This window comes from Ptychodera flava, chromosome 12, assembly GCF_041260155.1.
Source record: "Ptychodera flava strain L36383 chromosome 12, AS_Pfla_20210202, whole genome shotgun sequence".
Lineage (NCBI taxonomy): Eukaryota > Metazoa > Hemichordata > Enteropneusta > Ptychoderidae > Ptychodera > Ptychodera flava.
In genome coordinates, this window is record NC_091939.1 from 19,604,642 (window position 1) to 19,621,954 (window position 17,313).

Here is a 17,313-nt window from a genome sequence, read left to right on the forward strand (position 1 = left end):
ACAATATAAAGGAAAATGAAGGCAACTCCACGAATCGGCTCTACCAAGATTGTTTAATATTACGATATGGTGAATAAAAGGATCATTGCATTTATTTTGTGTGAAACATGGCGAGACACCGGTGAATCGATAGTGCTTTGACCCTAGTCATGTGATCTGGGTCCCCGGTAAACCAGTTTGTTGACTGAGTGATTCGTCTTAACGGTATTTCGGAACCAAAATGGGGTTCCTTCATCAGTCGCTCTCTTGTTTTGTATCCCCTCCGCATGGTTGTGTGATGAAGTCATCTTCGTCCTCGAGGAGGAGAAGCCAGATTCGTTATTGAGAGAGTTAGCCACTATTGACTGACTCTATAGTGAGCGATCCGGTGTGTGGTGTCATATTATAATTAACATGACCCATATCATAAGAAGAGGCTCCCATCTCAGTATTGAAAATTACACATTTTTTCTTACCTTTGAACTCATTGTTTAGAAACTCAGTACCTAAGTCCATGGCGATGTTATGTCCAGCTCCTCCACGAATGTTTGTTTTGTTCCACAGAATCTCATGTGCTAGCCTCTCTGGTAGAAAGCCAGACTTTAATTAATTAATGAGTTTTATTGCTGGTATCATCACTTCTCTCTGAACATGCTGAACATAAACTCAACAGCGGAATGTTTGGGATGCAATGAAATTTCCACAACAATAAAGTCAGAAAAAATATCATACCTTAAATGCCAAAAGCTTCCATATAACGATTTATTTTATTTCATTTTATTTTTAAAGCTTATACAAGGAGAGACATGGAACTGAAACGGTTTCGACAAACGCAAAATATCATGAAAAAAAGTTTCGCAGTCTTTTAGCTTTCGCGCAATGTTTGCTGGGTAATCTCGCTTAGCGAGAATAAACCTGGCGGCTCCATCTACCGATCTACCGCTTAGCCTACGGGTAGTTTTTCGTAGTTTTTAGCTACTATAGACTATAGTCTATAGAAGCTATTGGGATGGGTATCCGTCCGGCGTCAGTCGTCAGTCTGTATGTATGTATGTATGTATGTATGTATGTATGTCCGTTTGTGAGGCGTCCGTCCACTCAAATATCTTGAGAACCGCAGTACTTACTTATTTGATATTTGTTGTGTAGATGAAAAATATGATTTTGAGAAACTATTTTTTTTAATTTTTTGATATTGTTGAAAATAGGCAAATTAATGCCAAAAAAGGTGTTTTTGGTAAAAAATCTTCTTCTTCATAACCGCTGGTCAGACAGCTTTGTTATTTGGTATACAGGTCCCTAGGGATAACCCAACTTAGATTTGTTCAAATTGTGATGAAATATGCAAATGTGTATTTTTAAGGAATTTTTTTGTCATTTTTGGTCAAAATTTGACTTACATTGTATGTAATTCTTGTACTGTATAAACCCTATCAATTCACCCAGAAAAAAATAATTAATAAGATTTTAAATAATTGAATTAATTAGGAAATCATCAAAGCCAAAATAATTTTAGTGTGGAATTAGTGAAATGCTTACCATCTTGGAGGATTAAAACATGTAAAGGCAACTTTCCTGAATCCCAACTTTGATATTCTGAACCACCATTTATGTTATCTAAAAGAAATTGCTCATAATAGTTTGTCATGATAGGGTGGTCAAATAAATAGAGATAGAGAAAGTTCTAATTTCCATTTATGGTTGACTTGGTAAGGATAAAATAAGATTACTTTTTCAGGAAAAAAATAGTGGTCAATTAAAAGAGTGGTCAAAGTGATATGGTTTTTATGGTAAAGCTTGGCTGTAAGATTCCTCATGTGCTATTTATAGCAATTATGCAATCTGTGTAAACAGTGCAATGAAAGTGTAACATGATTCCTTATAATGCTTTTGATGACCTTGAACTTCTTAAGTTTCAAACATTTGCCTTCAGTGTGCTTTCTCTGAGTACGTACAGTCTCAACTTATTCAACAGAACTTACTGGTTTACAAGTCCCTAGGATGACCTTAGTGAGATAATTTCCTACAGTAAGGAAATACTTAAATTTTGTATCCATGTCTATGGTAGCTTCAGGGACTTTGGCCCTATGTTTAATATATGAAAACATTGTTGTGATCGCAAACCCTGTCCGAACATCCCTTGTGCTCACGCGGATCGTCCGACACAGGTTTCAGGTACCAATTTGCTGATTTGTACCCGTTATCTCTGCGGTCCCGATCGGAACCGCAAATCTCCACTTTTTTGCGCAGGCGTTTGTATGGCGGAGGTGGGAGGCGGCGTAGCCAAAGCCGGACACTCTCGCCATACTCGTAGGTGGAGGCGGCGTAGCCAAAGCCGGACACTCTCGCCATACTCGTAGGGCTACACTAGGATGTAGCAATATGGGCATGGTATATGATAATAGTTACTTATTCAATGGTTGCATGATAACCCTGTATTTGGGCCGTGATCAGTGGTGCAATTGTCGCCAGCCTTTAAGCTCATGTAGGCCATTCTTCCCATGTGGTGGGAGGCCGTGTAACGCCGGTAACACACAGCCCTGCCATGCAGAGCTAACGATACATGACTTGAATCCGGAAACAGTTTATTATCCAGCGACGGCCTGTCTTCGGGAGACGCACAGGGAGGAAGGGAGACGTACCTCCTTATATTTTGCCTGGTATGTATGTAAGTTTGAAATTGACTCTCCACTCTTATTTATTACTCCTCGTAATGACACTCAGCTTCTTATACGGGAGGGCCTTGGCCGAGCTGCAATAATTGAAGCCCACTGGCCGTGCCTCCTGACGTAAGGGAGCGTTCAGTTATTATGGCCGGGGGTGGGCCGGCAAATTCTTCCTGCGCATCAGTCAAAATAAGTGAACCCCCCTACCCATTGTACCAAAAAATTGATGACCCCCCCTTTCAAGATGACAAAAATTTCATGACCCCCCCCCCCCACATTGCTTGAGTAAAGCTGCACACACAAACACCTCGGGGGTATGGAGCAATAGAATCCCCCCAAAAAGAGCTTAGATTTTTTCAAATGACCTTCCTTACAAAACTCAAAAGGTGTTAATGATCAGATTTCCCCTTCTGACTTGCTATAATTTTGAAATTACCCCTCAAAGGGGTTGGACAGAAATTACTGGTGGATTGCAATATTTTTGCGCAAGCGTGTGTGTACAAAATTTTGATATTTTGATTTAATTAAAAATCAGCTGTTGATAATGTTGATTCACCATACATGGTATACATATATTTTCTCATACATGTATGAGAAATCTATGTAATACTTTTTCAATGCAAAACTATATCTATGCATTTATAGATATTTGATAATTTACATAAATGTACTTAAATGAAGTAGGGTTGTTACAACTGGCATGTGGACAAAAAGTTTGACCTTAGAATTTCACCAAAAATGTTCATCCACTATACCGGTACATGGGAGTCAATGATAAAATTGTGAATAATTTTTTTTCCAATGAAAAACTTGGTATACTTGTGCATATACAGATGTTCAATAATTAACATAATTTTACTTGATTAGAATATGATGGTTAAAGGTGCATATTATGTGTACAAGAAATCTGATTATGGAACTTCACTGAAAATGTTCATCCACTATACATGGGAGTCTATGAGGAAAGTATGAATAATTTTTTTCCAATACAAAAATAGGTAAACCCATGTATTTATGTTCTCTCGATTATTGATATCAATGTACTTGATTAGATTAGGGTGGTAACAAATGGATGTGTTCGCCAGAAATTGGATTTTGGAATTATACCAAAATGTAGATTCACTGTACATGGGAGTCTATTAGAAAATGAATAATTTTTTTCCAGTACAAAACTATCAAAATCTGTGTATTTATAGACATTTGATAATTCATTTTAAAGTACTTAGTTAGCCTAGGATGGTTAAAAGTTGATATGTGTGCAAGAAATTGGATTTTGGAATTTCACCGAAATGTTGATTCACTATACATTGGAGTCTATGAAAAACTAAGAATAATTTTTTTTAAATACTAACTAAATTAATTTGTGCTTTTATAGGTGTTTGATAATTGGTACAAATGTACTTGATTCAAATAGGGTATTCAAAAGTTCAGATGTGGACAACAATTATGATATTGGAATTTCACCTAAAAGTATTATTTAACTTTTCATTGTACTAGTAGTCTCAGTACAGGTAACTGTAAAATAATTTCCCTGACAAAACTTGCTATATCTCTAATATATAGATATTTATTTCATATACTATAGGCCACCGGCCCGTAAGTATACATATCACAAAATATAGTTACATCTCTGAAGACGCTGTAAATACAAATATAGACTGTGCTCTACAAAAATTCATTTCAGTTATACAGAACTTGTTACATTTGGAATTGCACTAGAACGTTTCTTTGAGGCGTAAAATATAAATTTTGATAGATTACGTATAATAGACACATTTTCAGATTGCAATAATTTTACAAATTTAACTGTAGAAGGTGGAGTATAGAAATATCTTGATAAGTACTTCGCTCTCAAATCTGTATAAAATGGACATATCAAGCAAAAGTGAAATTCATCTTCAACCTGGTGTGTATCACAAAAAAGACAGATTCTATCAGCACGAGGGTTGTGTAAATATCTATCTGTCTCAACTCGTAGAGAATGAGCAGAAACACGAAAACGGCACAGAGCATGACAAAATTTCTTCTTATCTAAGACTGAAAAATATTTCTCTCTATTGAATGTTCTCTTAAATTCACAATAAGTATCCAGCTTAGAGAAAAACTCAAATTAGCTTGCCATTCTTGGATGTAAATATCCTTACAACGCTGTTTAATAAATTAATAAAAACATTTATGTTCCCAACACCTTGGTTTATCCAAGCTTCTCCCATCCCCACTGAGAAAAGCAACTGTTTCACCCCAAGTGCCCAACACTTTTTTATTCTTTTCCGCTTCCCCAAATGAAACTTATAACAGGTGTATGTAAGTAATAGGAATTGTTCATCGCCCTCAGTGCAGTGAGCTTGATTTACAAAAAGACAAGCTTCAGAGTTGTCAAGTCAAGATGTTCATGTGACAGATAATTATACTTTTGTTCAGATTTACAGGTGAATAACTTCAGAGAATGAAATCATGCAACGAATCATTTTTATCTCCCAGAATATTTCTGAACACTGAAACTGCTTTTTGACGGGACGGATACTTATGAAAATTAAGTGACCCCCCCCCCTCTGAGCTGTTTGAAAAATACATGACCCCCCCCCTTTGCAGTTTTCAAATTTGAGGTGACCCCCCCCCCCCGTGGATTTTGCCGGCCCACCCCCGGCCATAATAATTGAGCGCTCCCTAAATGGCGACGCTACACAGCCAACACGTCAGAAAAAGCCGGCGCACGGCCCGTGGGTACCAGAAAATAGATAGAGGAGGGGAATTTCGTGGTCGATAGAACTTCGGGGAAGATTTAGCACCAAACTTTATAGAGGGGAGCAATGTCCAAAGGTTGAAATGATAATTATAACAGTCCGGTAGCTTTAGGCACAGGTGCTTAAATCAACCAGTGATCGCGGAGCCTCCTGTAAACGTAACGTTTACAGGAGGCTCCGCGATCACTGGTTGATTTAAGCACCTGTGGCTTTAGGCCTACGCATAGCCTAGACTTTATTATAAATAGAGTGTTTTGGCCTCGGAGTTCCTTTTGCCTTCAAGGCAAAAGAACTCCGAGGCCAAAACACTTCGTTAAGAGTCCAGGCTACTTTACACTGAACGTTTGTATATTACCTCCTAGCCCTACGAGTATGGCGAGTGTGCCCGGACGCGCGCTCTCGCCATAGGGCTAATCCAAATTTAAAAAGATTGATGATTTCAAAGATTATGAAGGAAAAAACTATATATAGGCTAACTATAGTTACATCAAAGCGATGCTAATTGCATCCATCACGGTTACTCTACCCCACCGGTTGGGGTAGATTAAACCATGCATCCATGTACTGAACGAACGCACTCTAGGTGATAGATATAGAGGTTGCGTAAATCATAGACTTTAAAAACGTTTTTAAAGTCTATGCGTAAATGCACATGTGGGGTACATCAAGTGTGCAATGGGGAACTATTGGTGAAGAGAGGACAGAGGTAAAGCATTTTATTTGCCTTTAGACATGATGATCGTGTCGATAGGCGCTAACCTTTGGAACTATAGGTAGTTTCAGGCAGCGGGCAGACCATAGGTAGGTACTGGAGGGCAGTGGGCATCGTAATTCAGAGGCGAGGGCATGTTTTCCGCATGTGCCAGTGGGAGGGCAGTTACAAACAGCTCCCGTCCCCCCCCAAAAAAAATTAATGTCAAAAATATGTAAAATCAGTATATCAGCCTTTGAAACGTGTTTTGTGATGATTTTGTACCTCATGGTAAAAGTTTTAGTGTGTTTTATCAAACGGACCAATTTTCATAACGTTTTGCTCGGTGACTCTTGGTATGAACGATATAAGGTGGCAAAATGGCATCTGTGTGTATGTATGTATGTCTGTTAGTCCGTCCACATAAAAAACTCCTAAACGGTAGCACCTACTGTCTTAGTATTTGGTGTACAGGTGCACCTAGGGGTGGAGATGTGAATTTGTTCAAATGAACTTGTCAGTGCCAAAAGTATGCAAATGAGGGGGAAAAAAGGAAAAATCCTGCAAATGGCTAATACTTAGTAAGCATTGGTCAGATTTGGTTGAAATTTGGTATGCAGATTTCTTTAGGTATTCTAAACTATGTGTGCAAAAATTGGGATGAAATTTGCATGTTTGTATTTTTAGGGTATTTTTCCCGTTTTTAGTACAAAAATCTTGTTCTCTAAAATCGCTCGTCTGATTGCTATGAAACTTTATTCATGTTCCTCAGAATGACCTCAGTCATGCTTGTACAAATTGTATTGATATTGTCATATTTGTAATTTGGGGCAATTTTCCCAATTTTTGATAAAAAAATTTTTAATCCAAAAACCGCTGATTTGATAGCTTTGATACATGTATTTGGTATACAGGTAATTAAGATTAATGTCAATATGATGTATTGAAAGTATGTTGAAACTGGCAATTTTTTTATTTTTGGGGCAATTTTTGCCTTTTTGGTCAAATTTTTTTCTCCTAAAACTTCTGATCTGGTAGCTTTGATATCTAGTGTACAGGTTACATCAACTATACCTGTATACTTTAAGAACCAGTCTGTACCTATTCTGTCATATCAATACACCAAGACAATCTCCAATAAAATATTCAATTACAATAAGGCATTGCGGCACTTAAAATTGATGAATTCCTTCAAACACCAGCATCATGTGACTGCTCTACATCTCCCTTCAAATATACTCCAGTTGGCCATGTCATCACTGGTGATCTGAACTTGGTTGAACATCACCACCTTCGTAAGATATTATCTTGTGGACCCAAGTTCAGAGAACCTCGCAGGATCAACTGGAACCATAATTTTAAGATCATTATGGACTCTGTTGAAGAATATGCCAGGAAATGGGCTAAAAGGGAGAATGTAGAGCTGGACACACTGTCAGAATGGGTCAAATCTGTGAGGAAAATAGTGCGTGGCCGTATTGGTCGACTAAGATCACATGTTTGCAGAAGACCCTATTCTGTATTTAAAGATCCTGATGCTGTTAAGTGTTTGAATGATATCCATGACAAATATGTTGTCGTCCCTGCTGATAAAGCTGCCAATAACATTGTATTTGTCTGTAAGAAGTATTATTTTGAATGTCTTACAGACGAACTTGGTGTAACTAAGACCTCCACCAACTCCACTTACAGACAATCAATGTTCAACAAATCTGAAATTTTGGCAAACCATAAGTCATTCATGGATAATTTTAATATTACAACAAAGGATGACCATAATAAGTTGCCTAGCTTATACTGGATACCAAAGCTCCACAAAACACCTTACAAAGCTAGGTTTATCGCAGGATCTTCAAAATGTTCAACAACAGAGTTATCGAAGATACTGACTGCTGTTCTTTGTACTGTTAAACGGGGACTTCAAGCATACTGTGATGTTGTCTTTTCTCGGAGTGGTGTAAATCAAATGTGGATATTAAAAAATTCGAAGGAACTCTTGGAAAATTTGAAATCAAGATCTGTTTCAAAAATAACATCTATTAAAACTTTCGATTTTTCCACATTGTATACCACAATACCACATGATAAATTGAAAGAACGCTTGAAAAACATCATCAACCAAGCATTTTTCTACAAAAACGGTTCACGCCGTTACAAATATGTGGTATTGGGGTATAATTCTACATATTTTGTTAAAAATATTACTAACGCTAAAGTGTTTTATACCGAGAAAGACATTATCAGTATGCTTGATTTCCTCATTGGCAACATATTTGTTGAATTTGGAGGACACATTTTCCAACAGTGTATAGGAATTCCCATGGGCACTAACTGTGCTCCCTTACTTGCCGACTTATTTCTGTTCTCATACGAGGCAGAATTTATCCAGAACCTTATCAAGCAGAAAAAAGGTCTCTGTAGCTCGTACTTTCAACCTACATTTAGATACATAGACGATGTTATTTCATTGAATAACTCTGAATTCAGTAAATATCTCGCTAAGATTTATCCTCCAGAATTGGAGATTAAAGAAACTACAGAAACGGCCTCTTCTGCTTCCTATCTGGACATTTTACTAGAATTTGACTCTAATGGTCACCTGTCTACTAGGCTATATGACAGAAAGATGATTTCAACTTTAGTATAATCAATTTTCCACACCTCATTAGTAATATTCCACTCTCACCTGCTTATGGGGTATACATTTCCCAGCTTATTCGATATGCAAGAGCATGCAGTTCATATGGTGATTTTGTAGAGAGACATGGCCATCCCTCTTACAAACTGTTAAATCAAGGTTACACCAGAGCAAGACTTGTCTCTACATTCAAACGCTTTTTTGGCAGGTATCGCAAGCTGGTAGATAAATACAATATCTCTCTTCGACAAATGATCACTGATGGCATCGGTGACATGGGGCCTTAGTTAGTGACCACTACCTATCTGACTTACAGATTGATATATGGCGGGTGCCACATGTGGGGCAGGATGCGCTTACTATTTTCGAAACACCTGACATCACTTCTTGGTCTTTTGGCCAGAAGTCCATATATCTTTCTTTCATGAATTTGACTTTGTTTGTGTACCGTCTATTTACTGTCTGTTCTGTGCTGTTTTGTGTCTATGTTTACAACTATTGTCATACAAATTTTGACCTATTGTTATTGGATTATGGATTGGTATGATAGCGATTATTTTCCTAGGGTTTATGTTAATTAGATATATTTAAAATTAGGATGAAATCTGCAATTTTGTATTTTTGGGGGCAATTTTTCTCATTTTTGGTCAAAAATTTGTTTCTCAAAATTTACTAGTCTGATTGCTTTGATATTTAGTAAACCGGTCCTTAGGGTTTTTGTTGATAAGATATATTGAAATTAAGTTGAAATCCGGAATTTTGAATTTTTGGGGCAACTTTGCGAAACTTTCAGTTTTACTGGGATATCTTTCATTTTGTATTTTTAAGATTTTTTTTGGTAATTTTATACCTACTGGAACTAAGAGTATATAATGTGGTGATTTAGTAAGCATTTGATATGGTAAACTGTATTTGGTGTTGAAATGCGGTAAAAAAATCCTGGCAGATTTTGAAAAAATTCCAAACAAATGCCAATAAAAATTCAGCCAGAGAAGGTTTGACAAAAGGAAAGGTGGAAGAGTGGGGAAAAAAGAATTGTACAATGGATCGGATAAAAAAGATAATGTACCTCATCGATCTTCCAGACACCATCCCTTATCAAATGGTCCACCCCGATGTATTTTTGTGCACAATTAACCATGCAGTGTATTTTAGTTTAAGATGTCAAGTTAGGTAAGAATTTGAAAGGAATAGTCAAGTTCACCACAGTTTAACTTTATCTCTTGTGTCATCATCCTTGTGTAATTGGTTAAGTTTGTAAGTTGTTCCAGATGTGGATGTACCAGCTGTTCTTGAAGAACAATGTTTACTTTTTCCTGTAGGGTTTCTGAGTTGATGATTGTATGTTGAAATTTCTCCATGTATCTGGTGTATGGGCAAAGTGTAAACATTGGTTGCATGTTATGTATTTCAGTCTATGTCAAATATTGTAAATGAAAAATCAAGAACAGTTTACTGTGTGCTTGTAAAAGATAACATATTTGTCAATACATAAACTGCCTTGCAGATTGATTGTCTTAAATATTATTACAGAAGTAGAAAAGGAAAAGAAACTAATCAAATTGCTGTAACATATTCACTCTCAGTGCCTGTATAAGCCTATACTTAACTATTTTATCATTACATTCAGCTGTTTGTTATATCTTTATCACTCTCCATGGGCCAAGGCACACTTGGGGTCAATGTCATCACTCTGTGCCAGTCTGTGTATGTCAGTCTGTCTGTATATGTATGTCCATGTTTCATACAATTGTTGACTTGTTTTGATAACTATATGGGAGCGAACAGTGATATTGTCACTATTTTTCCATAATTTGTTTGATAATTTTTGCACCAAATAGGCATCACATTTTATTGGCAGTCTCGGGTGTCACTCAACGTCAGCAACAAAATTTTCTTTGACACGAAGAAGTTTTATTTTTTATTGAGATATTTGAATGTTAGAAATGAACGAGTGGGTAGGACCGTGTTTTAAAGCTGACTGACGAAACAGCCATTGATTCATTGGCATGGGATAATTTTGATGACAAAGATACAGCATCCAACAAAATTGGTTAAATACAAAGTTCAAGTCCATAGACCCTGAAATAATTACATCATTTTGAATACTTAATTAGTGGACCTCCAGTTTTTACTTTTACGCACGTACAGCCAGTCAGAGTTAAAGGTATACAGTCACCTGTAATCTGAATATGCCCATACATAGTCAAAGGGGCGTTCCTTGGTATTCAAAATGCCCATGTGGGGGCGCTGTTTTTAAAAAGCGGCCACCCGCTTAAAATCTGTGATTGGTTAGATTTTCTCTTTCCATGGTAACTGTGGCAAAATTGGAACAGGTGACAGTATACCTTTTTACGTTAGGCTGTGAAAGGCATTCTCAGAAATACCGTTCTTTTGTTGATAGGGTATGGCAAGTTCAGTAAGTTATGTACCAACCAATGTATGCGACGACAGACGAAATTGGACATCTGAGGACTACGCAAAGGAAGCGCAGGCTGCTGATGACGATAACTGGATAATCTTTGACCCCAGAAAACATGGCCACAATATCGATCAATTCCTTGAAAGAAATAAACCATCGGTTTTACAAAGGTAGGGGAGATTCAGGTGTCTCCTGGGCGGAAATGGAGATGAAACTGGGTTATAAATGTTTACATCCAACATTAATGGCTGTAGATGTTAGGCTGCATTCACAAATACTGGTGAGAGGAGGCGAAGTAATTCAGGGGGGGGGGGGTTGAAAATTATTGGGCTAGCAAAGGGGGACTTTTGAAAGTTATGTTGTAATATTGTATGTTGTAATATTGTTTGCTTAGGGATGTATGATTGGAAAAAATGAAACTATGTCATACTTTTGAATTTTTGACTTTTGAATTCCGCTACATAAGGAAATTAAAAAATTAAAGAAAAAAGATGGAGTCACCATGCTTGATTTTCTACAACCCGATGATGAAAAGACAGTTTTTTCACGAATATCAGTATAGGCCTGTAAAACCGTTCACTTCAAGCTCATGCAGTGAACGAAATGTTAACATTCTCATTGTACAATAACAAAATTAAAAAATGTGTGAATAAATGGAATTATTAATTTTTTACCGAATTTTGCCATTGTAACATCAAAAATTTTAAAGATTGAAAGTTTCATTTGATGGAATATTTCAATCTTCCAGTATTGCCATTTTTTTCAAACTTTTATTGCATCGAGGTGGCACCGAGGTCATATCTTGTACTTTTAAAACATTCTTTTTAGACAGGTCATGCAAGTCTGCTTAGAGTAACAAATCCAAAAAGTCCACCGATGCATTTAAAAATGAATCGAGTTAAGATATCACCCTAGGAATATGGCTCTACAAAGTGCAGACAACATTTCTATAACCGCTACATATGTGTGCGCAATAAACAGGCAGTTTTGAATATCTGCTCTCAAAACTGCGCAATTTTTTTCCTGCGCATACACTGATAATATTTGGCTATATGATAGTTTTGGAGGGGGATGAAAACTCTGATCATGATCATGTAGATAGGAATTTGAAATCTTTTTAAGAGTATTGCGGGGGATCTGATAAAAATAAGATTTTAATTGTGATTCCAACAGCATCCCCATCAGCAATATTTGTGAATGTAGCCTTATATATATTTATTCATATTAAAGAGCAGTCATACGCTAATGCACTGATAGTGGCTATTACTGTTGTTAATGTTGTTGTAGCTGCTGTTTTTATAACGTAATTGCTCGTGAATGAAACATATCACGTAAATAAGTCACAGTTGACCCCTAATGTTTCTCAGAAATATTTGTTACTGTATCAGACGATGTTTATGTGTGATTTTAGTGCTATGACATACTGCTGAGATGACGTATTTTGAATCGCAATGATTGTGTGTGTGTGTGTGTGGGGGGGGGGGGGGGGTGTATGCGCGAAACGGCATGACTGTAAATTAATAAACGATGATGTTGTTCCCGAGTTTTAGATCAGACGGTATCGGATGGATTGCTGTTCGATCGCCACAAGATCGGCTCATGGAATATGACCCTGATATCGATGGTCTCGACGAAGACTGGGAGAGGCTAAAAGCATCCGGTCGACCAATAAACTACCACACAATAATGCAACTGGCAAAGTCTCATCAAGTAAAGTTTGGCAAGTGGGTAATAATTATGATGCAAACAGGTTTTCTAGTAGACTATACATGGGAAAAGATTGCCAAGGCAACGGTCAGCGGTCATCTAGGGCACAGCGCAAAAATCAGTCCCTTTGAGTCATTACAGCCCGATTATAAGCATGTTATTTGTGTTTATAATGAGGACTGTACTGATGAAGCGCAGATTTTTGATTTGGAGGAGAAACTCCGAAAAAATGCTGGAATTAAGTGCCAAATGGCTTATAAACCTGATGCGTATACATATATTGGTATATACAGAAACAATATGTGGAATTTGAGACCAACAGTCTACAAGAGTGTGTACATTATACCCAAAAACTGTAATAAGAGGGAATCCATCATAACACCATTGTTTTAGCGCACACAGTATATGGAGGTGTGATAGGACACGGACGCTTTAAAATGCATTCGGCATTCGGCGGCTTCACTAAAAGGTTGCCAGTCATTGATATTTTGAGTCATGTGGGGGCTCCGAAGAAAGTGCGCCCCCAACAGCTGTATTGTGTTACTGACTTTTTCGAAAGCTGATTGGTGCAGAGTTTACGGTAACTGACCTAAAAGCACTCAAATATTAATTTGGTTTGCAGTGCGTAAAATGTGATGATGTCTGTGTACGATTGAAGGTTTCGTTAAATTAAGTACCAAAGTTTGACTTGATCCAATAAAAGGGTGTTTTGAAATGATGTATTAGAATCTATGATCCATGTTCGAAGATGTTGATAAACTTGTTTGCATTTGTACCGAAAATAGAAAAATAAAAACATATCAGTGAATTTGAAAAATGTGATCTGCTTGGATCCATTTTGACTTATTGCCTTTAACTATGAACTTGTGCCTGATGTTACGTTGGTTGTTACAACAACCACAACAGAGTTGTAATAATTTCATTGAATATTGGAATTGATGAATAAAATGTACTTCTATTTACTACGATTTCTGAGTGATCTAAAAGACGTTGAAATACACGTCCGATTTTCTTCACACAGTTTGTAAAGACAGCTGAAAGATACAGGGCGTAAGTAAAACATCTGTCAGATGACCTAGTTATACTCTGTGTGATCGCAATGACAGGTTTGAAAACAACAGTTGTAAAACAACCGGGCGTAGCAAGGTGCTGGAAAGCTTCTTTCTGTAACGCCCTCCCTTGTGAAGATTTTCATCTCGAAGCGTCCCGCAAGTGGTCAATTAAGGCGTGTGAAGGTTGGTTCAAGATCGTACGAGAAGGAGATAGGAGATAGCGTCATACTTTGACTGATTATGGTAAAAAGTTGAATGAGAACAATCGAGAACGGGATATTCCACGGTGTGATCTTGTTTAATCTTAAGAAACAATCGAAGACTGACGGGAAAATTTCCATGTGATGACCATTGTGTAATGATGATATTTTTGTAGTTATGTAAGTTTAGAAAAGGTAGATAACTTTGTAGAGAATGTACACTGGGGATCAGATATAAAGGATCAGAATTCAAGACGTGGAACGTCACGTTGCCATCTTGAAATAATGATCTAGAGTGGTGCTACCCCTACAATCAAAATCTTGGTGTGTCGGCTTCAGTTACTGAAAGCATTACGATCCAGACTGGTACCTCAACTCGTATTCCCCTAACTACGAGCTCAACATTTCTGAGAAATGCAGGAGAATACAACTTGACATTAATTGCAAGCGTAAAATAAGTTTGTTTTTGTTAAAGCGGAAGTCACGGATTCCGAGCAATAGGGCGGGAACCTCCACTCATCAAAACAAAATACCGAACTGAAAGGTAGCAGCTACGGTACGGGATGCTGAATAGCGTCAAAGAGGTATATCTAATGATGGCAGATTTTGCAACTGTTCGCTGCAGAAATAAGGTAGTATGTGAATCGAAATTGAAGACTCATACTTCTGCTCTAATTTTCCTCATGAAAACTTTCAACCACTCTCTTTCAATATCACGCATAAAAATTAGGGGTCTCCATGCAAATTTGGGTAAAACGGAATTACCATAAATTTATCGATAGTTTAAAATGAAAATGGCCGACATCCCTGTGTTAACTGTGGTAAAAAATTAAATTTTCAATCTTCACTATATAAGGTCTTTGAAAAATCTATGTATTATTCAAAGAGCTTTAAAATGAACCTCATCGTCCTCTCGCACGGCTCGTTAGCTAGACAGGAGTCTTCCACTGATTTCGGGAAGCATCCAGCTGCCCGGAGCTGAGATCCGACCTTGGCAAGCGAAGATGAATGAACCTAAACAAGAGGTGGGTCACGAAACTAACGTAAACAATGTGAGAGTTCAAATATCTGTCCCCGAGGCGCATTCTACCTTCAAACTCTAATTTTGCATCTTTTTGATGTTTCCCCCTAATTTTTCTTTTTGTACACAAAGGTTTATTTATCTCCCCTAAAATCACGTTTGAGTACATCAACATATCCTGCAAGATAGCTTTGCGGCTCCAACCCAGAAAGTACATGATAATAATGTCTGTTTTTGAAAACAAGCAACATTTTCAACGATCGATGTATCCCACATGCATGTATAGGCTCTATGCCGAAGTATAGTATAAAGTTGACCAAATCAGGTGAAAACAGAATTGTGATTCACACAGTTAGCAATTTCAGCTTTCTTCCATCCTATCATCCCCACCGGCTAACTTAACGTGTGACATGATTTTACAGATATTATTTTACTTGCACTGTTTCGTATTTTCAAAATAACTCTATTCCCCGGAATATTTTGTATTCTTAAACACGCTTTTGCGGGATGGAAAATTCTGAATATTAAGTTATCCCCTTCAGTGCCATGTGAAAAAGAAAAAACGGTTTCCAATGTCCGATGACTACTCTTCAAGGATTTTGCCGGCCAACTCCAACCATAATAATTCAACGCTCTCTTAGTAAAGCCTATCGTACCAATGCTTTCGTATAAGTGATGTTGTCCACTGAACATGGTTTTAGAAATTGAGAGATTGAGTGAGTTATAACCAGATGATCCTTACATGTAATACTTAGATTGTAAATATGTGAAACCTTTTCTCAATTTATCATCTTTCCAACTTGTTTCCTCTCCCCATTCCCGTTCATATCCTCTTCTCCTCAAGTTGGTCATTACAAAGCTGCCAACAGCCGTCTCCACATCGCATGACGAAACAAGAAAATCCAATTTCTTCTTGCTGGTGTCAGTTTTCCCCGGGTGGTCCGCTGAACTACCGCGATTGCCTTTCTCGAAGCGCTTGCAAAACGTAGACCTATTGCACGTGTTTGTCCCCTACTATCTGAAAGTGACCTGTATCCTTTGAAATTGACAATGGCTAATTAAGCTTATATGCTTGTGTGTTCATCCTGAACAACAGTTGTCCGAAGTTCTTGTGACAGTGTTTAAACAAAGCAATCAGGTTGCAAAACAACCATCGACATAATTTTGTCGCTTCTTAGTGTTTAGGAATTGTGCAATAACAATGTTATGGTACGATTCTGCGAACAATATATGTTAATGCAATAATTAGTGTCTGGGGTGACTTCAAATGTTTGATGTCGGATAAAAACTTTATTCCTTTTCTTTTTGGATTGGGGTCGACCCCAGAAGTTTCACACCGATCGCGAGAAATAGATTAAGTAAGTGGGGAGCAATATGCGAAAAATTAAAGAGAAATATGCACTTTCGATTGAAACTCGGTCTGCTGAAGTTATTTTAAACAACTTGTAACAGCCCTTTCCCAGTTTTATCATCAAAACTTGGACTTGACATTTTCTGCAACCAACAATTGTAGTTTGACACACTTCGCATACTCATATATGAAGCCGAGAGGTTTTGATGGTGACTTCTTTTCTCTATGTGAGTAGGTTGCGAGTTTTAATCCGATAGCAAAATTACTGAATTTGACTACGGTTACTCTGCCCTTGATTGAACGTAATCTGATGGGCCTTGGGGTGAATATGCATGTGTGGGTGTTCAGGGGCAGCCAGATGGCCTTTCAAGCAATTTTGTCCAGCGATGTTTTACACACCAATACAGGCCTACTATTCTCAGGTATTTTGAACAAAATTAAAATTCTGGGAGAGTAGTGAATGCTGTTCGCAACTATCTCCGCTACGCTTTTACATGTAAAGCCCCCCCCCCCCGGTAAAATTCTGCATGCCACCTCCCCACTCACCACACATGGAAACTCCCCCACCTCCCAACCCCACCCCTAATAAGGTAGAACGCGCCTCGGGGACACAAATTTAGACTCTCAAACTTTTACATTTCTTTTCTGATATACATGTACCACTTGTCGGGGTTCATGGTAAAGCTCGTGGTGTAAGAAAACTTTTAACCGGCTTTACTTTTTCGAAATTCGAAAATTTTATTTTTCTCCATAGAGTTAACACACAGGGATGGTGGCCATTTTGAATTTTAAATATCGGTAAAACTTGAGTTATTTTTTTCTCTAGTACCAAAATTTGCAGG

At 37.6% G+C, this 17,313-nt stretch overlaps 1 long non-coding RNA gene across 1 annotated transcript; it reads left to right on the top strand.

Annotated features, from left to right (window-relative positions):
- Window positions 1-2,069: 2,069 nt before the first annotated feature.
- LOC139145315 (uncharacterized) lies at window positions 2,070-14,103 on the top strand. Its single transcript, XR_011554906.1, has 3 exons — window positions 2,070-2,154; window positions 11,123-11,310; window positions 12,691-14,103. It is a non-coding gene; the product is annotated as an uncharacterized lncRNA (long non-coding RNA).
- The last annotated feature ends 3,210 nt before the right edge of the window (window positions 14,104-17,313 follow it).